The sequence below is a fragment of the Arachis ipaensis genome, chromosome B10 (assembly GCF_059453495.1).
Source record: "Arachis ipaensis isolate K30076 ecotype BB chromosome B10, ASM5945349v1, whole genome shotgun sequence".
NCBI lineage: Eukaryota > Viridiplantae > Streptophyta > Magnoliopsida > Fabales > Fabaceae > Arachis > Arachis ipaensis.
Genome location: NC_142435.1, coordinates 13919918 through 13944401, shown reverse-complemented (window position 1 = coordinate 13944401; position 24484 = coordinate 13919918). Strand labels below are relative to the sequence as shown.

Here is a 24484-nt window from a genome sequence, read left to right as displayed (position 1 = left end):
TACTAACCAGGCCGAACTCCTAGCAATCAATGAGGCCCTCAGGGCCGAGAACCAGAGAATGGCTGAACTCTTACGCCAGAAACAGCACGACCACAGCAAAGGGGGATATCACAAGAACGCTGAAAACAAAGACAACAACGATGAGCATACATCGGAGACCAAACACACTATACCTAATCCCCCAAAAACAACCACCAAAAGAACCAACCCCTCACAAAGGAAGTCATGAGTTTCGAAATGCCCAAAAACTTCACCCTGCCATCAACTCTAAAACCTTACCAAGGACTAGGAGACCCAAATGTCCACGCCACTAAATTCCACGCCATGATGTTTATGAACAAAGAATCCGACACAATTCTATGCCGCACCTTCCCAACCTTTCTGGATGGAGTCGCCTTAATTTGGTTCTCCAACCTCCCTGAAGGCTCCATCTCAAACTTTGATGAGCTGGCCGACCAGTTCGTCAATCATTTTGCCACATCCAAAATATACGTCCACAATTCTGATTACCTGAGCACCATCAAACAAGGGCCGAATGAAATCCTGAAAGACTACATGACCAGGTTTGCGGAAGCAACCAATGAAATACCCAACCTAAACCTCGAAGTCCATCTCCACGCCCTAAAGAGCGGTCTCCGCTCAGGAAAATTTCAAAAGTCCATAGTCATAGCAAAACCAAAGACTTTGGACGAATTCCAAGAAAAAGCAACAACCCATATCAAAATTAAAGAATTTCGAGCACTGCGAAGAGTAGAAAACCTACCTCAAATAGAAAGGAGGAAAGACGAAACAAGCATTCAAGCAGTAGAACGGACCAGAGATCCTTCAGACTAACACCTAAATTCAATAGTTACACTCCCCTTAATACAAAAAGAGAAGACATTATAAAAGACATCCTACACTTAAAACTCATTAAACCCCCAAACAGCGCCAGTACATATCAAGACCAGCGATATGTAGACAAATCTAAGTAATGCGCTTTCCATCAAAAGTATGGCCACACCACAGATGACTGCGTAATAGCAAAAGATTTTCTCGAGAAGCTGGCCCACCGAGGACTATTAGATAGGTATATCGATAGCCGCGGACGAAAGCGGAACATAGAAGACCTCGGCCAGCAATCCAAAACAACTGACGATTCCCGAGATAAAGGGAAAAAGGTAGACAGTGATATCAATCCACCTCACAGAATAATAAATTGCATTTTCGGTAGTTTTGCAGGTGGCGGATGCAGAAACTCGACAAGAAAAGATCGTACCGTGCTATGATGACTATGACAGAGTCAACCTCATCCCAACCCGTCAACAAGGACAAACCAGAGATCTCATCACCCCTAAACACTATAAGGCAACCGATCGAAACCTGGACGACCCCGTAGTCATCACAGCACAGGTCGAAGAGCCACTAGTAAAGAAGATCCTGATGGACCCAGGCAGCAGCACCGATGTATTATTTTATTCAACGTTCCAAAAGATGAAACTGAGCGACAAGACACTCTAACCCTCATTCGGAGAACTGGTAGTTTCTCAGGTGAGCGAGTCTCCATCCGAGGTTACATTTGGTTACAAACCACTTTTGGAAATTATCCTGACAATAAAACCATAGACATACAGTACCTTGTCGTTGATTGCAAAAGCCCTTATAATATCATTCTGGGCAGACCTTCCTTGAATGCATTCAATGCTATTGTTTCTACTGTGCATTTGTGTGTTAAGTTTCTCTCACAGGATAACAAAGTCATAACTATACACGGAGACCAGAAGAAAGCCAGGCAGTGCTATAACACCAACCTGAAGAACGAATAATCAAAACAACCCAAACAACAATACGTCCAAGCATTATACAATTCAGAACAACTACCCCCCTGGCCGAACTGGACCCAAGGACCAACCATCAAGAACGACCGATGCCAACCGACGATCTTACTAAGATTCAGCTAATGACCGAGGAAGGAAAACATACATACCTCGGCAACGCACTCAAAAATGAAGAACAAGATCAACTAGCCGAGTTATTAAGGCACAACGCCGACCTATTCGCATGGACCCCAGCAGACATGCGAGGGATAGACCCAAACGTCATCTGCCACAAGCTAGCTATCAACCCATCAATTCGACCTATAGCTTAGAAGAAAAGACATCTTGGTGTTGACAAGAGGGCAGCTTCCCTGAAGGAAATCCAAAAACTCCTCAATGCTGGTTTCATGAAAGAGCTAAGGTATTCCACTTGGCTGGCCACCGTGGTGATGGTAAAGATAAACAACGGTAAGTGGAGGATGTGTGTGGACTACACATACCTTAACAAGGCCTGTCCGAAGGACGCATACCCCCTCCCATGCATTCAACTGACCAAGATAAAACTGCTTTTATCACTGGCAATGGCAATTTTTGCTATAAAGTTATTGCCGTTTGGACTCAAAAATGCAGGTGCTACTTACCAAAAACTCATGGACAAGATTTTTGCAAACCAAATTGGAAGGAACATAGAGGTTTATGTCGATGACATGGTGGCCAAATCAACCCACACAACAAACCACGTTAATGACCAGAGAGAAATATTCAAACAACTTCAAACATATAACATGAAGCTCAATCCAGAAAAGTGTGCTTTCGGAGTGTAGAGCGGGAAATTCCTCGGTTTTATGCTAACTTGCCATGGTATCAAAGCCAACCCCGAAAAATGCCAGGCAATCCTAAACATGAGAAGCCCAAAGACAGTCAAAGAAGTTCAACAATTAACTGGTCGACTTGTAGCATTGGCTAGGTTTTTACCACGCATCGCCCACCCGATCACATCATTTTTTCAAGACTCTAAGAAAACAACAAAAGTTTGAATGGACCAATGAGTGTGAAGAAGCCTTCACCGAGCTCAAAACTATCCTATCAGAGCCACCAATCCTTCAAACACCAGAGGCTGGTAAACCACTTTATTTCTATTTATCTGTTACTAATCATGCTATCAGTTTTGTCTTAGTAATAGAAATAGGAAAGCAACAACACCCAGTATACTTCATCAACAAATTCCTTTAGAATGCCGAGGTCCGATACCCTAAGCTAGAAAAATTGGCTCTGGCTCTTGTCACAACAGCCAGATGCTTGAGGCATTACTTCCAAAGCCACACCATCGTGGTCAGAACCGAGCAACCCCTAAGGCAAATCCTCATGAAGCCCAAACTGGCAGGAAGACTAATCAAATGGTCGATCGAACTATTAAAATACGACATCCAATACCAATCTCGAGGAGCTATCAAATCCCAAGCACTAGCCGACTTCATCGCAGAACTCACCTCAGAAGAACCAAGTTCTACAGAGAACAAATGAACATTATACATCGATGGAGCTTCAAATAGTAGAGGATCCGGAGCAGGAATACTACTTGAAGACGAACAAGGAACAGCCTTAGAACAATCCTTGCAATTCAATTTCCACGCAAGCAACAACCAAGCAGAGTATGAAGCACTAATAGCAGGATTGCGATTGGCTCACACAATGGGCATAACGCAGCTAAACGCCAAATGCGATTCCTTATTGGTGGTACAACAGGTAACAGGTAACTTCCAGGTAAAGGATCCATTATTAGAAAAATACAACACCACTGTCAATAACCTTGTAAACAGTTTTCAGAAATTCAATATATCCCATATTCCTCGGGAATAAAATGATAGAGCAGACGTCCTTTCAAAGTTAGCAACAACAAGAAGTCAAAATACGACACTTATATTATCTCAACTAATGCTTGATGAACCTAGTGTTATGCTAACAACAATTTCAAGTATCTCACAGAAAGATGACTGGCGATCACCTCTCATAAGTTACTTGCAAACAGGTAACATACCCAGCAACATTCAAAATAAAAAAATATTCAAAAGAAGAGCAAGTTTCTACACAATACTCGGAACCGAGCTATACAAAAGAGGTTTCACAAGACCGCTCCTAAAGTGTCTAAACACAATAGAAGCCAAACTGGCAATGGACGAAGTTCATGAAGGCGTCTGTGGAACACACATAGGAGGACGAAGCTTAGCTGCCAAAATCCTCCAAGCAGGTTATTATTGGCTGACGTTACAACAAGATTGCATGAATAAAGTCAAACATTGCGTACCACTGCCAACGTCACGCACCAATTATCCACAACCCAGCCGAGCAATTACACACGTCCGAGGTATGCTGGCCGTTCAACAAGTGGGGGCTAGATATCCTTGGACCTTTTCCACCCGCTCCAAGCCAGGTTAAATTTTTAATCGTTGCCATTGATTATTTTACAAAATGGATAGAGGCAACACCATTGGCAAAAATAACTTCCGAAAAAATGATTTCTTTGTATGGAAAAATATACTATGCCGATTCGGTATTCCTCAATCAATTATTACTGATAACGACATACAATTTATAGATCAAAAGTTCACAAACTTCTTACAAAATTTTAAAATAGTTCAACAGTTCTCCTCTGTTGAACATCCGCAAACTAACGGTTTAGCCGAAGCTGCCAATAAGATCATTTTGCAGGGCCTTAAAAAGAAACTCGAAGACTCAAAAGGAGAATGGGCCGAGCTTATCCCCGAAGTACTATGGAGCTACAACACAACAGAACAATCATCAACAAAGGAAACCCCCTTTAGGCTGGTATACGAATGTGATGCCATGCTACCCATTGAGATCTCCCTACAAAATACCAGAACTACAAACGTCAACAAAATCAAAAACATCGAAAACAGAAGAACCGAGCTCGACCTCGTTGAAAAAAGCCGAGACAAATCAGCACTACAACAACTAGCTGCTAAACGAGCTATAGCTCGGAAATACAATAAGAAACTCAAACCGAGGACATTCTCAGAAGGAGACCTCGTTCTCAGAAGAATAGAAGATGTACGAAAACTACAAGGACACGGCAAGCTAAGCGCCAACTGGAAAGGTCCATTTCAAATCCAAAGAGTCATAGGCAAAGGAGCATACAAATTACAAAAGCTCGATGGAACTATCCTACCAAACAGTTGGAACACATCTTCTTTAAAAATATATTTCAGTTAGTCTATAAGTCGGACATGGTGATGCACTCTTTTTCCTACTACCAGATTTTATCCCTAAGGAGGGTTTTGCTAGAGAGGTTTTAATGAGGCACACAACCCCGCACTTCTTTCATTCATCATATTACAATACAAACACTAACTATTATCTACATTCTATCTCATATTCTACTCGTCCGATTACTACCAACAAATAATACTAAAATCCGAAGTATTCAAACACATTCTTCGCAAAAATCAAACATGTAATAGAAACATGAAACCAAATCCTAACATTACCAAATTTGTTTGGCTAAAAGCCAGCAGTTCAAAACAAACAAAGCCAAACGGCTATAAGTCTAGAAGTTCCAAACGTACATATACAAAAACAAACAGTCCACTATGAAACTAAACATTAAGGTTTTCACCCTCACCCTCAACACCATCATCGTCATCAACCAACTCATCACCAACGACTACTTTGCACGGATCCATGGCAGACAAATCCGCAGCAGGCACCAGAAGTTTTGCTTGTTCAACCGCCCTCTCAAATCCAGCTGCGAACATCTCAAGCCCATGATCCTCCTTCTCAGTCTCAAGCTGCTTTTTCTCAACACCAAGAACTATCAACCGAGCTTCCAAAGCAGCCTTATCCTCGTCAATATTCTTCCCAACACCCTCAGCGGGTGTTAGCTTATCTTGCAAAGAATCAACCAAACCAGAGCAGTACGAAGTTTATTCCCTTTCTCCAAATTATCCTGCATCAGCTGATCAACCCAGGGGCGGAGCTACCTATAACAAAAGGGGGGCAATGGCCCCTCCCAAACTTCAAATTTTCTTTATAAATTGTGTACAAATTTTATTTTAGTTCCCCTTAAAAATTTTATTTTACTTTTTTTCTATTACAAGATTAATTTTTGGCCCCTCCCTCAACTTCAACTTAGCTTCGCCTCTGGATCAACCGTAGCTCTATCAAATAAATCCCTAGCATGCTTCAACTCCTGTGTTCGGCCGATAGATATCAACTGAGCTCCCATCACCTAAAACAAACCAGCAAAACAAATAAAATCAAAACAAGCAAATGCTACCAGAGAGAGACGAATAAAGATACTACACCTGCAGATACTGACAAACCCCAATGTCACCAACCTCCTGAACGAGCTTGACATCGGCCGGATTCTGGCAATACTCATCAGCCACCATACTCAGCGGGAAATGTTCACTCCAAAGAGAAGTCAAATCCTCATCTCCTCGGTACCCATGCAGTACCCTATGGTTCTCAATAAAACGTTTCACTACTTCCAAATCAACATCCTTCCCGCCGAGCTTACCCTCGGCCACATCCACAAGCTTATCCTTTTTTACCTCACCCTTTTTTCGTTTAAAGTTCACCTTCTTAGGAGATGGTTGATTAACCTCAGCACCTTTCTCCGCCATAATATGGCTATTAGAACCTTGCTTCTCGACGTTCTTCGTCTGAAAATAAGCTCGCAGGCTACTCAAAGTCTCCTTAGGAGCCTTCTCAACTGCAAACAAATAAACAGGAAAGAAATTACAAACCATAACCAACCACATACAAACAAACTACACACAACAATTACCTATATATCCAACCAATGCATCTTTATCCATTTCCAACTCAAGAAGTTCAACAACCGACAACAAACCTGAAGAAGAAATATGATTAACTAAAAATTCTACAATCATCTTATTCCTATACTCCATCCCATCCATACCCAATATCTGTCTAGGCCTCGGAACCCAGAATAAAGGAAACCTCTCCAACAGGCATTCATCAACAAACCAGGAAAATTCACCCTCAGCAACACCAATCTTCAAAAACATAGATTTAAAACCCTTATATGAACTATATAAACTGAAAATGGCACGACCTGGGGCACTGGCAAGGTTCAACCAACAACCACGCCTAACCCCTTTACACTGAAACAAAGCAAAAAAGACTTCCAAAGAAGGCTCAATCTCTAAATACCCCATCAGAATCTGAAAAGCCCTAACAAATGCCCAGGAATTAGGGTGTAGCTGCGATGGTGCACACTTAAGCTGCATCAACACGCCACGTTCAAACTCAGAAAAAGGGAATTTCACACCTAAATCAACAAATACACAACTATACATGAAGAAGAACTCAAATCCCTCCTCGCGATGAAAGATGTGATCATCAGTACTGCATGGCACGAACCTAAGTTTAATATCACTACCTTCTCTAATCCACGAAGAAATTAACCCTAACTGCAACACACTTTGCTCATCGTCAAACACGGAAGCATACCCCTTAACCGACTCCGTCACCCAAGAAAACGAATTTACAGGATCCCAAACCCACACATCTTCCGCGAGTTTAACCTCTGCCTTACCCCTCACAACTATCCATATCTCAACCTTTTTTCCTTTTTCCATTTCGAAAATAAACATGCACATAGAAAACAAAAGGACAACAAGAGAAGAACAACTAACATTTCTTACTCATCTTCCGGAAACAGAAGCAAAAAGAAAAACAAATCCCAAAATTGGATACACAAAGAGTCCAATGAAAACCACCCACCAGCCCACTACCCTGTACCTTTTGTAAATGTTACATCTTCAAGAGCATTTCCCAGCCGTTGATAATAAAACCAAAAAAGCAAATCAATGGCCAGATCTCACCGCCGTTCCAATTTCCAACACGCATTAAATGAAACTATCTTTTCCAACATTCTCTTTCCTCCCTAAAGACACACACAAAAGGAATTACCGTGAAAATTCAAAATATTGACCTTTTTCTACTTTTCAAATCCGACAATAAACAAGTTAACCTTGGGGGCTCTGAGCTATAACTCAGCACATCAAAACACCAAAACCACCATACTCCAAAGTTGCCAACAATGAAACAACCTACCTCAGATCCTGGTCCCGAGTTATAACACTTTAAAAAGCTTAACCTGTTTATAGCTCGACTTCCGAAACAGGTCAACCTTGGGGGCTAGGATCCGTTAGCCTAAAACCGATTCATACCAATAATCTCGGAACCAGGATCAACACACAACTCCTCCGCAAATCTTTCCTCAAAACTACTCAAGCCCCGAATATCGAGCCACCAGCAAAGACTCCGTTCAAATCGATAACAAACAATACGGATAACTGCCTTCAGTAACTCCATTATATACGGGTGACTCACTTAGTCACATGTAGGCAATACATTCAATTTTACTCTGAATTACTTCACAACCTTATTTACTTGAGCGTTGGAGTCCCTTTGCAGGTGCTTAACGCCGCCTCCCCAGCAAGTAGACGACGTTCCATCCTTCCGCTCCAAGGAAAGCTGGTCTGAGTCCTAGCAGGATGAGCTATACCTCGGAGCACTCAGATTCGCGCAGGAACACTATTAATATATAATAGAAATGTAGTATCTATTGACTATTAATTTATTTATTATTTATTGATCTATTATCTATCTCTATATATATGGTGAGTTCTTTGATGACATAGTTTTGGATGGCTAAGAATAACTGTGTGTTGACTGACAAATAACCTTACAACATGTGGCATGTATGGTAACTCATAGAAAAGTGTATTAAAGGAGGAGTGTGATAAACGACAAACATTAATTGCAATGGCAAATATGAAAATTAGTTTTCGGAAAAGGAATTTTTGTGAGTATTGGAAAAGATCGAAAGAAATTAGGAACAACTAAAAAAAAGGCCGACCAATAATAGAAAAAAAGTGGTATTAAATAATTAAAATTATACAAAAATAATTATATTCAACCATTTGTAATATTTTGCCAAGTTAATATAATTTATAACAAATAATAAATAAACTCATATTTGTTATGAAAAAAATCTATCTATATATTATGCTTTTTTTTTAACTTAAATAAAAAACATAATTTATTTTATTAATTATTTGAGGCGAGATTGATGGAAGTATAGACCCACGTATTAACAAATACTAAGAAATTAGAAAATTATGTAAATAAACATCATTTTATCTTAACTTTATGTCACTTACTACGAACTGATGCCTTAATTTATGTAGAGTATTTTACTCAAATATTGTTACTATAAAAAAATATTTATATTATTAATATTATATGTTATATAATTATAAATTTTAAATATTATAAATCAAAATAAAAAATAGTTTCATTTATTTTATAATGATATTTATTTTAGAATTATTTTGAATTATAAACTATTTTAATATTTTTATTATTTGTGTAATACATTATAAGTACTATTTATCTTCTAATTTATTTAAGTTATAATTATGTACGAAAGAAGTATTTTGTAAATAAATAACAAAATTAATATTTACTTGCGTTTAAGAGTATATTTAAGAGTAAAACACACTAATAAATTATTTTAGCCTCAAATTACGTCAATATTCTATTTTAATTTTCGTTACAAGCATGTCCTAAATGATTCTATATAAATCGAATCAATTAGATTTACTACTGTTACAACATATACATGCTAAATCGGATCCAATTGATTCTATTTACATAGAATTATTTAGAATATACTTATAACGAAAAATCAAAATAAGACATTGACATAATTTTGAGGCTAAACTAGTTTATTAGTGTGTTTTATCTAATAGCACCACCAACGACTGGGTTCTCATTCAACTTTTTCTGACATGTGGGAGAACCTACGGTTGGAGCAGAGAGAGATGGAGTCCCTTCACATAGTTTAAGAAGAGAGAGTCTTCATTCAGAGGGACTTATATTAACCAATAATAACTTGCCACTTGGCACGTTATCATAAAAATAAATAATTATATGAAATCTGAAATAATTATATTAAATAATTATATCTCTATTTAATTAATAATTTATATTAATTATTTAAATAATAATTAATTAAATAATTAAATTTCTATTTAATTAAAGATTTATGTTAATTATTTATGTCATAATTAATATTAAATATTATTTATATTATTATATTAAATTATAATTAATTAATTTACTTACATTAAAAGATAAATTTAATTTTTACACTTTACAAAATAATTTTTGGTGGGTTGGTTATTTTTATTTTTAAAATTTAAAATGCTAATCATATTATTAAATTTAGCCGTTACAAAACTAGCCATTGCAAAATTAGCCGTTGGAAACTAACCGTTACTATGTTATCGTTATTATTAATAAATTAATATCTTATTACTCTATATATACCACTTACATACACTTCTATTCTCACACTTTTTTCTACTCTTCTTCATCGTCTTCCAAGTTTATGAAATCAAAGTTCTGCTGATATTATTTTTTGTTCGAAAAAATGGATCCAAACCAACTCAACTCTTTTTCCAATTATTTACAAAACTTTCTCAAACTCCAAATACCCAACAATGTCAAACCTCAAACTCTCAAGTTCCAAATCAAACTTTCACACTACCAAATACATTTCAAAATCCAAATTCACAAAATCTTCCTAATTTCAATTGTCAAGCTCCTTATAATAATTAATTTCTTATATTCTAACCACAAAATCAAAATTCACAAACACCACATTTTCCATTTTCATCCATATTTAACCCCTCTATTGGAAATATTACTCCAACATCTTTGCCGTTTTCAACTCAATTCAGTGCATCAAGACATAACTCATCTGGTGTTGGTGGCTCTTCTAACCCATCCTCTCAGACTCCGATACAATCTAGTCCAAATTCGCAATATTCAGATTTTGCCAACCCTCGTGGATTAGATGCTATCGACCTCAATAATGATGATATTGAAAATCGGAGGCAAGATAGTATTCAACACTGGCATTGGAAAGAGGATGAGATGCTGATTAGTGCATGGTTAAATGTTTCAACTGACCCTATAGTTGGTACCGATCAAAAGGAAAAAATATTTTGGAGTCGAATTCATAGCTACTGTGTAGAATTTTGCTCCTACATGACAAGGGGGTAATTGCAGGTAAGAAACGATGATATAAGATCAACAAGACTGTTGCACAATTTGCTGGTTGTTACGATCAAGCTAGTCGAAACATAAGGAATGGTTCGAATGCTGATGATATAAAGGAGTTGGCCTATAAACTTTATTCCACAAATTATGATCCAAATTTCACTTTTGAGAGGCATTGGAACATGCTTTGTTTGGAGTAAAAATGGAGAAGCCAACTACCTACACAAAATGGAAGCTCAAAGAGAACCAAGGTTAGTGCAACTGGAGGATACTCATCCTCATCAAACCCAGATACACCATTGGCAAACGAACCCGGTGTGGACTCTCCCGTTCGCCCACAAAGATCAAAGAAGAGCAAGCAAAAAGGTAAGAGAAAAGCACAAATGTCTGAAGATCTTAGCGAAAAGAAATCATCGGTTGTTAAAAAACTATCTCTCATGGAAGATATTAAAAATGTTAGAGAAAAGGAACTAATGGATAGAAAAAAAGAAAGAGAAAAGGAGAGGGCACATAGAGCAAAGATTATGGCAATGAAAGAGGAGTTACAAATTCAAGCGACAATGAAAGAACAAGAATTACAAACTCAAAGGTATATTAAAGAAATAGAGATAAAAGCAAAAGAAAGGAAAATGGAAAGGATGGCTAAGAAAAGGGAAAGGAAAATTGATATGCAAATATTTAATGCTGACACGTCTACAATGAGTGAAAAACGACGAGCTCTTCATGAGATTGCATATGAGAAAATAATCGCGAAGTGGTTTACTTAATAGTTCCTTGTATTAGTAGAGTTATGTAGTACGTTCTTATTTTTATTGCGTATTACTGGTATGTGATGTAGTCTGTTTTATTCATTTCTGATGTAACTTTTCAAATTAGTCAATATTATTGTGTTGTTATTGTTAATGAAAGTGACTGTTAAGTAGCCGTTGCAAAACTAGCCGTTAAGTAGTCGTTGCAAAACTATCTGTTAAGTAACCGTTGTAAAACTAGCCGTTGAAAAGTAGGTACTTGTTGCAGACACACTTATAAATATCAAATATCAATGATTTTGCAACTCCATTTCAACTCTTGTTTCTCACCTTGAAAGGATACTAAAAATTACATTTCAAGATATGGCTAAAAATTTTGATGACACGTTTAATGAGGCTTTGTATGGCAAAAGAAGACGACAATATAACACACTCATAGATAATTGGATCGATGAGTGTTTATTCGAAGATTCAGAAGAAGAAGATATCGATAGAAGTTCTATCCCAACTCCTCGTAAATGGATCAACAGAGATCGAGAAGCAGGACATAATCGCCTTTTCCAAGATTACTTTGCAAATGAACCGGTGTATAATGCTGACATTTTTTGATGGAGATTTCAAATGAGAAGACATGTGTTCCTTCGGATAGTAGACACTCTCTCAAACGTCTATTCGTATTTCCAACAAAGGGTTGATACAACTGGAAGAAGAGGCTTGTCACCAATCCAAAATGCACCGCTGCGATACGGATGTTAGCATATGGCGTAGCAGCTGATGCTGTTGATGATTATGTGTGCATAGGCGAGAGCACTACAATTGAATGCTTGGAAAAATTTGTTGAAGGTGTCATTTCGGTGTTCGAGGATGAATACTTGTGAAAACCAAATCCAAATTATGTACGACGCCTGCTACAAATGGCGGAGGGTCGTGGCTTTCCTGGCATGTTGGGTAGCATTGACTGCATGCATTGGCAATGGAAAAATTGTCCAAAGGCGTTGAAAGGTATGGCATGCGTTCTTTGAAGTTTCTGGTTCAAATAACGATATCAATGTGTTAGATCGTTCTCTAGTGTTCGATGATATTCTAAATGACCGTGCTCCGAAGGTAAATTATACTATTAATGGTAATAATTATACTATGGGATACTATTTAGCAAATGGTATTTATCCTGAATGGGCCACATTTGTCAAATCAATCTCAAATCCACAAGGGGAGAAACACAAGTTATTTGCACAATATCAAGAAGGGCAAAGAAAAGATGTGGAGCGAGCATTCGGAGTGTTGCAAGCACACTTTGCAATTATACGTGGTCCAGCTCGCTTTTGGAAAAAGAAGAAACTTGCTAACATAATGAGAGCTTGTATTATATTACATAATATGATTGTTGAGGATGAAAGAGACACTTATGCAGAAAATTTTGCTCAAAACTTAGAGTATAACGATGTCGAAAATGGCTTATCACAACCTCAGTTGGGAGAGGAAGATTTTGCACCATACCATCAATTTCTCCAAAGAAATGCCCAACTTCAAAATAGGCAGCAACATAGACAATTGAAAGAGAACTTGATTAAACACATATGGCAATTTCACAATGTTTGTCGTCAACGATAGAGCTTAATTATGGTTTTCTTTGTATTAAGTAATTTTACAAATTAGTGTAATCTCGAATTATATATTGTGTATTATTATTACAAATGAATTTTTTTAATATTAATATCTTTTAATAGTGAATTATTTTTAAATTTATAAATTTAAATAATATTATTGAAAAAATTATTATATTAATTTTAAGTATTTTAATTAATTAATTAAGTAGGACTATAATAGGGACTAAAGTTAGTTTTTCGTAATAGAAAAGAGAGAGATACTTTAAGTTCTTATTTACTGTTTATGACCCAAAAGCTGATGTGGAATTATTTTTTATGACAGGTGAACCATAAATAAAGATTGGAATGAGTTTCTTACTGGAGATAGTCTAAATAAATATACTTTTTAACTAAATTATATTTATTTTTATTTTAAAAACTTTATTAGATTTTTTATTTTTATTTTTATCTTATTTGTTAAGTAAACATTTTATAAAATTTAAACTGAAAATTTTATTAAATATTGTTTGTTGATATGAATTTATTGATTACCAGTATAATTGGTAATTCACTGACAAATAATATATATAATATATATAAAACTTAGATTGTAAGAATGATCATGAAATATTAGAATTATTTTGAATTTCACACTTTTAATTTTTTATCATTTGGGTAATGCATGATTAGTATATACCAATTATCTACAAATTAATTTAAGTTATAACTATATCTGAATTAAATATTTTTTAAGTAAATAAAAATATGATATTATCGATATTTAAGATTTTATCAACAAAAATTTAAATTAATTATTTTTCTTTTTTTGGTTCCATAGGAACAAAGTAACAAAAATTGTCAATTTCCATTTTACTATTATAACACTTTTAACTTATATTTTAAAAATATTTACAGTCATGTATTTAATTATTTTTTAAGATATAATTTTTTATTTGTAGTTATTTTTTATTATTTTTATTTTTATTTCATTTGGTATCAAATTTGTTATGAAATTAAAATATTTAATATTAAAAATTTAAACATATAAAATTATCCAAATTATGTAAATTGAAGAAAGTATTGTTTAGCTTCAACTACTCTGATATAGTACCATCTTTTCATCTGTTATCGTTGACTTTAGATAAAAAAAATTATATTTTTAGAGGATTTTAACGGATCTTGTTCTCACGGTTAATTACATACCTCCTTTCACTTGTCAACTTATCTTCTAAATACGCCATTTAGCCATTTTAACCATTAAACATATTTATCCACCACAAACATCACTTATATATATATATATAAAATAAGAGAATAATAACTAGGTCTGTGATTAATAAGTGTAGCGTATCATACGCAGTACGTGAAATTCTGTATAATTGACAACTAAACACCTTCAAAGTTGAACGCATGACAATGTTCAAATCAAATAAATATCATAAAATAAATAAAAAATATTTATTTTGTTACCTGAAATCCAAAAAAAAAAGAGTCGTTGCCAAAAAAATACAAATAGATTCAATCATGTCTAGCAGATAATATACACAAATGGTAATTAATTTAATATTATTTCAAGGACGCATTTATTTGAAACGCATTATGCTGACTTGCCATCTGCTTTTCTTTCTGAGTTTGAATTGTCACGTGAGAAACAAAAATCCTTTTTAGGTGCTTTAGTTAAAATTGAACACATTATAGCTGAAACATATGATAACATGTTAATGCAAGGAAACTTGCATGGAGTTTTAAAATTCATGTCGTTAGGATCAGTGGCGGAACTTGAAGCAAAATTTTGGGGGTCAAATAGAAAATAATTGTCAAAATGTTTTTGATATGGACCCATTTAAGATAAATTCGTCTAATCTCATCTCTCTAGTTTGGGTGATATTGCCAAATTTAAAACCGTTTTTTAAGATCTCATTTCAAAAAGTTAAGGTTAAAGTCATCAGATATAACTTTTTGAATTTTTGAAGGTTATATCTCATTTTCTTCGTTTAAAGTAGAAGAACTATCTACAGGTGTTGATATTATAAAAGTTATATGTTCTCCTTCTTAAATATTAGTCTTCCTCTTAAAAAATGTATCAATTCTTTGATTTTTCATTATTATTTTATATAAAAATTTAAATATATATCCTGTAAAATATGTAAAGAAATTAGAAGGACAAATATTAAAATTTATAATTATTGAATTTTTTTATCAATTTATACAAATACAATAATATTAATACTTATTGAATATTCTATTATTTTTTATCATATAAAAATTAAATTAAATAAATAGTAAAATATAAAATAATATTAAATTAAATAAATAAAAAATATCTAATTTTTTATATTTAAACTTAAAGATAGAGAGAGTGTTGTTTATTGAACTTATTAAATACTTTAAGTCATAGTAAAGTATTTAAGTCAATTGAACTATTTTTTATCTTTTGAAAAAGTATTACTAAATTTTTTATAAAAAGTTTGGGGGCCATGGCCCCCCTTGTCTGAACTAAGCTCCGCCACTGGTTAGGATTTGAAATTTTTCAAACAGATTAACTCTTAAAGAGATAAATTCTAGAGAAAATTTCATTCCTCTCTCTTGCGAGTGCTAAAATAACACTTCTCTCTCTTTTATTTTATAAATGTACATTTTTCTCCATTCTAACTTTTAAAAAATATCTTCTTTAATCCATTTTAAATTTTTTGTGTTAACTAATATTAACTTTATCCATTTTTAAGAAAAAATAAATTATTTTTAAAAAAAAATACTCATTAACAAATGTTTTATTTTTTATCATTAAATTTTGCTTATCAAAATACTCTTTAATAATTTTTTTATTGATTAAATTATATTTTTACCAAAATATTTTTAAAAAAATTAATAATTAAATTATTTTTTTAAGATACCTATTCTTTAATAATTTTTTAATTATTAAATTATGATTTTACCAAAATTTTTGTTAACAATTATTTTTATATTTTATTATTAATTTTTTGATATCAATATATATTATTTTAACATTAAATAAAAAAATCTTACCACTGTTAATATGTATAACAATTAATATATATTGATATTGAAAAATAATCTTACTAAAATTTTTATTTAATGTTAAAATAATATATATAGATATCAAAAATTAATAATAAAATATAAAAAAATTGTTAACGAAAATTTTGGTAAAATTATAATTTAATAATTAAAAAATTATTGAAAGATATTTTAGAAAAAAATAATATAATTATTAAATTTTTTTAAAAATATAATTTAATCAATAAAATAATAATTTATTAAAGGATATTATGGTAAGCAAATTTAATGATAAAAAATAAAATTTTGCTAATGCGTATTTTTTCTTAAAAAATGGATAAAGTTAACATTAGTTAACACAAAAAGTTTAAAATGGATTAAAGAGGAGGTTTTTTAAAAATTAAAAAGGAGAAAAATGTACATTTATAAAATAGAGGGGAAGGGAGTGTCATTTTAACATTTCGCAGAGGAGGGGAGTAAAATTTTCTCTAATATATGGTTTTTTAAAATAGAAAGACAAAAAATAGGGCAAAAAACACAATTAAGCCAAGGGAAGAACCAAATTACACGAATCAGCCAAACTGAAAATAGCTTCATGAATCAGCCAAACCAGATTACTATGTAATTCGAAACAGCTGGGTTCGAATTACATTAACACATAATTCGAATCAATATAACTCAAATTATAAAGGAACACGAGCCCACACTAATTCGAATCTACATGATTCGAATTACAAAGAAGCATAATTCGAACTAGGCTGGTTCGAATTACTCATGTGAACGCTTTCCCAAGTAATTCGAATCTAGGTGATTCGAATTACTCACAATTTGCCTCAAATAGTAATTCGAATGGGGCTGATTCGAATTACACTGGATTCGGCTATATAAGGAGTTCGAATCCCCCTCATTCGAATCACTTTTCCATTCTCATATCCCACCAAATCCCAGAGAAAACGACCCAGATTCGATTCGACAAAGACTCGAGTAGAATACTCAGTCGATGGGGGACGATCCGGAAAGGCTATATCGGTTGGATGGAGTTGCTCATATAGCCGGGGTCATCAACGACGAGGTTAGTAGATAGAAAACTTTGTGCTAGCAGTGGTTTATTTGAGTTAGTGGTTTTGCATGCGGTTTTAGTAGCGGTTTATGTTAGTGGTTTATCCTAGTGGTATTGCAAGTGGTTTATTTTAGAGGTTTTGCATGTGGTTTTGTTGGCGGTTTATGTTAGTGGTTTTGTATGTGGTTTTGTTGATGGTTTATTTTGGCAGTTTAGTTTGGTGGTATTGGAAGTGGTTTATTATGTGGTTTTGCATGTGGTTTATGATAGTGGTTTTGCATGTGGTTTTCGTAAGTGGATTTGTATGTGGTTTATGTTAGCGGTTTAAGCATGTGGTTTTGCTAGTGGTTTATTATATTGGTTTTGCATGTAGATTCTGTTAGTGGTTTCCATAAGTGGTTTCTGGTGTTAGTTGTTTTTGTTAGTGGTTTTGTAAGTGGTTTTAATAAGCCAGGTCCATGTAATGCGCAGCCCCAGCGATGCATCTCGAGCATGCGGCGGCAACAGGGCATGCGACTCGATGAGCGGTATGTTCCGTACTTGCAGATGGCCGGATTATACCATCTTGCGAGGCTGAACGATAGATGGTTCCGGTTAGATGAGCCCCTTGTCAGTGCCTTCATCGAGCAGTGGCGTCCAGAGACGCACACCTTCCACATGCAGTTCAGAGAGTGCACGATCACACTTCAGGACGTGACGTACCAGTTGGGGTTGCCAGTGGACGGGCGTTATGTCAGTGGTTGCCTTACAGATTTTTAGATATACATCCAGGGTGGCCGTCCAGCGTGGGAGTGGTTTCAGGAGTTGCTTAGAGTGATTCCTCCTCTGTAATACCCTCACTATCAGAAGTCACGCTTCCGGCTGCGCTACTCTGATAGCAAGAAGTATTACGACTACTTTACATATTAAATATTAAAATAGGAGCCTGTGACTCAACACCGTATCGCTAATCACTTTATAAACCGGAAATACATACTTCATCTAAAATAAACAAGCTGGCATAGATTCATATACAAGACTTCTTACATAATATCTTATATATATATAGTATATATATATATATATATATATAACATACAACTCCTATTCCTCTTACAAAATTGTAATAACAAAGACGAGGGAAGAAAATAATCTAATTAATACAAGAACATATAAACCAAACACAGTATAACTCTTCTTAGTGCTTCTTGATCCGGTTCTTGAAAAGTAAAGCTGTAGGAGGGTGAGAACCTAACCACACGGTCTCACCATGGAGTTTCAAAGTTGTCATAAGAAGATATTTAACAGGAAAATTGTTTTCAAACTCAGTGATTATCATTGCCTTATGAATCTTTTTAAAAAAAAATAGGTAATCGTTCAAAACCTTTTCAAAGAAACAATGTTTAATCTTTCAGAAATCCGAAACCTTTCCTTTCTTATAAGAAAAACCCAATCAGAAACCAACCACGCAATCAAACAACACAATCATTAATTCAGCACCAAAGTTCAATCTCAAATGTAGCACGCCAGGACAAACACAGGCAAGGCAGACAAGGAAAGCAAAAGTAGACAGCAGTTACAGCAAATAGTTCAAGTAGCAGTTACGAACAGTTTACAATTAGGCAAACCAAAACAAGTTCAAACTCAAGCAAAGCATACAAATGCATATGATGCATGCCTGTCCTATGGCTGATGAGGCTCATCTTTCGGTTATCCAGCCAACCCGACAAGTCTGAATTGTACTTAGACTGTCCCCCGACGTGCATCCCCAAGAGTCTATGCATAGCTTTTTCTCAAATAATCAATATTACTCAATGGGGGTAACATTCCCGGGAATTTATATAGTGTCTGGTCACACACTTACGTCGTAAGTTCAACAGAGTATCAAGTTTTCAACCTGGTACACGTGGTGGCAAGCCACGGCACTTAATCCAGGGAACCTCGCATCTCAGATATTTCAAATTCATAAGGCATGTGAATAATTCAAAGTTCACCTCTCAACATTCTCAACATCATAATCATTCATCAATCCGAATCTCATTTCCAAGTTCATTTCAAAGCCATATTTCAAATAAAATCCTCATCATCCTCTTTTTCATTCTGTTCGTTAACAATCTCAATTCCAAAACAAAATTCTTTATTTGATAGACAAATCAATCTTAAAACGTATAATGCTTAAAAACAAATATTTTTAATTAATTACTTTAAATAAAACTTTCAATTTTATAAAATTTTGGCAGCATTTCCTCTAAAACTCGGATACTGCCACCCTTTTAGGGTCACATCCAAACATTTCTCAAACCTTTTCTCAACCTTTTCCAAATCTCAAACATTTTCCAGAATTGAACCAGTTCCAATGTCAAATCATTTTCAAATCAACCAATTCTAACAATAAAACTCTTTTTAAAATCGAATCAGCTCAAATATTAAATCATTCATAAAATCAAACCAACTCACAATCAAACCGCTCCCAAAATCAATTTATTTTCATATCTCAAATTATTTCCAAAATCGTTTCATTTATATTACTAAGTAAACTCTAAAACCAAGAAAAATCCACCTTTCTTAATAATCAAGTAAATGACATTCCAAACCGGTTTTTATCCACAACCACACACCACTCACGCAATCAAGCACCCAATAATTCAGTTCAACAAACCATCACATCCATAAAATAAATATAATCACAGAAGTAAATCTCTTTGCATCAATATCTATTTATCACAACTCTGTAATATAAAATAGATTTTAAGAAAACTCCTACCTCAGAATCAAACCCGCAGCGATTTTAATGCGATAAACCCTCTTTTCACCTTATTCTGCAGCGGCTACGACTCTCACGCAACTAGAACGGCAGTGGCTATGGTTACAACAAAATGGAAGATTCAAATTGGATAGGAATTAAAAGCAATTACAACCTGGGGAGTCAAGACCAAGTAAGGACTAGAATTAAAATCAAAACATGGAAACCATGGCAGTGATAAAACAGGACATACGAATTGACCAAACCTAAGAGAAAGATCAGACCAGTACCATTTGTACCAAGATAACAAAATCAGAGCTAGCAGCAGCTTCAGTATTTTCCTGATGGCATCAACACTATCCCCTATGATGGTTCTAGCAGCAAATAGGAAAAATAAAGTAACAATACTAATCAGAGACATTGGTTTCCTTAGTTTGAACAGGAGAAAGACAAAGGAACAAGATTGAAGCAGAGCAAGGATTAAACCTTACAGTTTCAAGAACGGAGGAATAGGAACCGAAACAACAACTCCAACGTCGGCTCAATCAACAGGACAGGGCACAACAGCAACGGTTTCAATCTAATCGATAGCAGCAGCGGTGGCGGGGCAGGATGGCAAGAGAACGGACCTCGTCCTTCTCCCCCTTGTCGCGTTTCTACTCCTCTGTCTTCCGTGCATCTCTCTTGCTTTCCACTCTCCCCTACCCTAATCAGCGTTGACTGTGTCTGTGGTGGCGAAGGCTTCGACGGCGATGCTGGCTTCCTTCGGCGACGACGGCACGAACAGTAACAGCTGCAACGGCAAGCTGTCGGTGACTGGCGCGAGGAGGCGGCGCAGCTTCTCTTCCTCTCCTTCTCTCGGATATCCTCTTTTTCTCTCTACTCGCGATACGACGGCACAGGATCGGCGACCGTGGCGAGGCGGTGACGAGCTACGCGGTCTTCCTCTCCCGTCAGTGCGCTCTCTTCTTCTCGGGTCTCTTTCTCTCTCTCGGTGACATATGTGAACTCAATGAAGAAGGGAGAAAGAAAATGAGTGGCGGCGCTGATGGAAACATAGGAGACTGTGGGTGTTTGAAATTAGGTTTAGTGTAGGTTGATTTGGGGATTTAGTGTTAGGATAATTTTTGTACTAAGGATAATTTAGTAATTGAAAACTAATTTAATCAAACAATAATCATATATATATATATATATATATATATATATATATATAAATTATTCATCAAAATTACAAATCATTTTTAAATAAGTAGTCTAATTTAAAATACAAGATAATATGCTTAATTTTCTTTGTTCATAAAGAAAATAAAAGTTTTAAATTCCAAATCTCAATTATTTAAACCAGATCGTGTAAAATTCTTATTATTTCACAATTATCAAATTTTTTAATTTAAATATGAAAATTATCTAATAATTACATATAAGATAAAAATCTAATTTAATTATCAAAACCTGCTTTATTTAATTTCAATGAAATAATTTATGGAAATAAAATATCTCTAATAAATAAATAAAATTTGAAATCAGCTCATAATAAAAAAATTTTTTAAAATCTTTGGGTCTTACATCCTACCCACCTTAAAAAAAAAATTTTCGTCCTCGAAAATTAAAATAATACATAGGATATCACATAATTTTAATACTTTTCTTTTGAATACCTTTTTTAAAAAAAACTAGTTTTGGTATATATATAAATTTTCAAATATTGGATAATCTATAAAATTTAGATATAAGAAAAGAGTCTGGTTTAAAGCAGAAGTTACAAGATAAGCCCAAAACAAAGAAGTTACATGGTGTCAGCATCATGGGTTTTATCATAGCTCACTATCACAACTGTTAACTGTACTTTATCGAGCGAAGCATCTAAGAATTCTCAACCTCATCAATCATTTCACAAACTCAGTACCAATCATAAGTTTAATATCAACCAAACTCTTTTGCGTGAACCAAAGTTTCACAACTCCCCTTGATGTCACTTACCAGAATGTATCTTACTTACAAGCTTCACCTTCCGCGTTCACTAACTGTGTTCTAAGAACTAACGTATTAATTACCATATCTAAGATCGCATGTGACATTATAACAAACCTCGAATTTACTCAGAAGGACATAAGATTTTAGAAAGGAATAACAAACGACGAGGACAGTACTCAAATGATTTAAAAGAATAGATGAAATTGCAAGTAAACAAGCATAAACAAGTAATGAAGATTACCGAAAAAGAATCAATTGACAGCTACAAGGATAACTATTGAATTCAACGAAATTCAATAGGATCAATAACAAGAAAACTAGCGTATTAGTTTAAAAAAAATTCAAACCGAGCTAAGAAAGTATGAGATTTTACAGAAGAGAAATGATTAAAGCCAAAACTGCCTAATTAAAAGGAGCACTTAACATTTTTAAAGGTCTATGTCTCGGTGTCGTACCCAAATAGTTTCAATGTGATATCAAAGAGTACAAGGTTTATGAGGAGAAGTATAACAACAAGGATAGACGTTCTGAAGGATTCAAACAGTAGTTTACGAATAAGAGGCGGACGCATTAAGAGTTTAAAGAACTTCAATGGAAACAATGAGAGAAAAAATTTGCATTTGTTAGAATTAAAGTTAAGTTGAATCAAAGTATAAGATTTACAAGAGGAAAATGATCAAGTCAATGGCGTCGTTTACCGAATTCAAGAGAATGTTTACGAACATAATCGAATAACATATCCACAGAGAAACGGAAAAACATAAAGAGGAATTATTTTACCATTGAAAAAGAAAAGATATGAATTGAACATTTTACAGAAGAACCGAGAAGAGTATCAATATTTGCGTCACATCAAAACATATTCAACTTGAAATGAGTTGTATGAGGGTTGTAAAATGAAGGTTATTTGGAACAAGAACAAAAATCTTCCTTTAAGAATCTTGGAAGATATTTAGGTAGATAACCAACAAAGATATGCATAAAGACGACAACAAAGTTGGTAAGAATCAAGTTACATTTAAGTAAAGAATCAAAAGTGAAATCTTCTATAAAACAGTAAATGAGTAGACGTATATTGCAAATATGTAAGTTTAAACCATATAAAGAAATCTTGAAGTTCATGTAGAAAAGTACATGTAAAAGTAAAAATGATTCTCATAAAAAAAATTTAAGAATTGGTTGTGGATAAAATTAGGCAAAGGACACATCAATCAACTTCTTCAGAAAGATCTAAACAAAATCTCAAAAGAACGCCATAAGGTATAATGTAGCAAAACGAGTTTGAAGCTTATCAAGGAATTATGTTTTCCATGTATAGAAACACAAAATCAGAAGCCGTGAGGTTTGAAAAATGAAGGTCAATTGTGTTGAGACCAGATTAGTTTTGCACAATTCTCGAAAGACATTTAGGTACTAAATTAAATAAAGTTGTGCAATGGCATCGCAACAAAGTTGGAGGGAAATTAAATTTTGTTGGAAAAAAAAGAAAGATGGGAAAAAATTTTAAACTACATAAACTTTCAAGGTTCTTATTCAAACTCTATTTAGAAAAGAAATTTCCAAAGTAAAATTTGCTTATAGGTCCGTAAAGGAAATTAGTGTTGCGTTGCAACAAACAGATTTCTACTAAATAAGGAAACTTTCAAAACTTCATGTAAGATAGTGCATGCCAATTTCAGAGCAATTTTGTCAAATTTAATGAATGACTATGGATGCAATTAAGCGAGAAAAATCGATTTAAAATCTCTTAAGGGAATCTAAAACTTGTTTTTAAAAAAAATTCACATAAAAACTTCAAGAATACACTTGAAATCGCCATTACCTAGGGACATTCAAGAATATCAAGGTGTACTGAAAAAGAAATCAAGCCATATAGAAAAGGATCTTAAATCAAGAGAGTTCAAACAAGACCCATGAGGGATGAGATATCAAACAAACTTTCAATCAATCTAAAAGAATACTAAACTCGTAAGGAGAGACAACTCAATCAATAGTAAATTTTCGAGAGAGAACCTTTGATTAAACAAAGACAAATAAGAGGACAAACGGTGCGCTAGATTGAAACAAATTCAGGATGACTCGGACGAGTATGAGATTCACAAGAAAAGAAAAACTGAGATTAATTGTGATTTTCATAACAGTAAAAGAATAATTAAAAACAGAACCAAGTATATCATTTAAAGAAGTGAAAAGCTTAAAAAAAAGAATTGGTCTATTCTTAAAATGAAGGGTATGAGCCCAATACTTTTAAAAGAACAACAATCACATAAACAATGTGTTATACTAAACCAAATTCAAATTAGAAATAAATTAAGTGAAGTTCATCAAACGAAAACTAATTGGAAAGAGACAAAACCTTTCTTTGAAGAATTTCTAAATACATAATCAAATAAAAATATTCATAAAAATTATAATAAAGTTGTTAGAAAATCATGTTATATATATATATATATATA

General features: G+C 34.2%; 1 pseudogene; it reads left to right on the top strand.

The window, feature by feature from the left end:
* Nucleotides 1-12028: 12028 nt before the first annotated feature.
* Nucleotides 12029-13276, top strand: LOC107620160 (uncharacterized; annotated as a pseudogene).
* Nucleotides 13277-24484: the final 11208 nt, after the last annotated feature.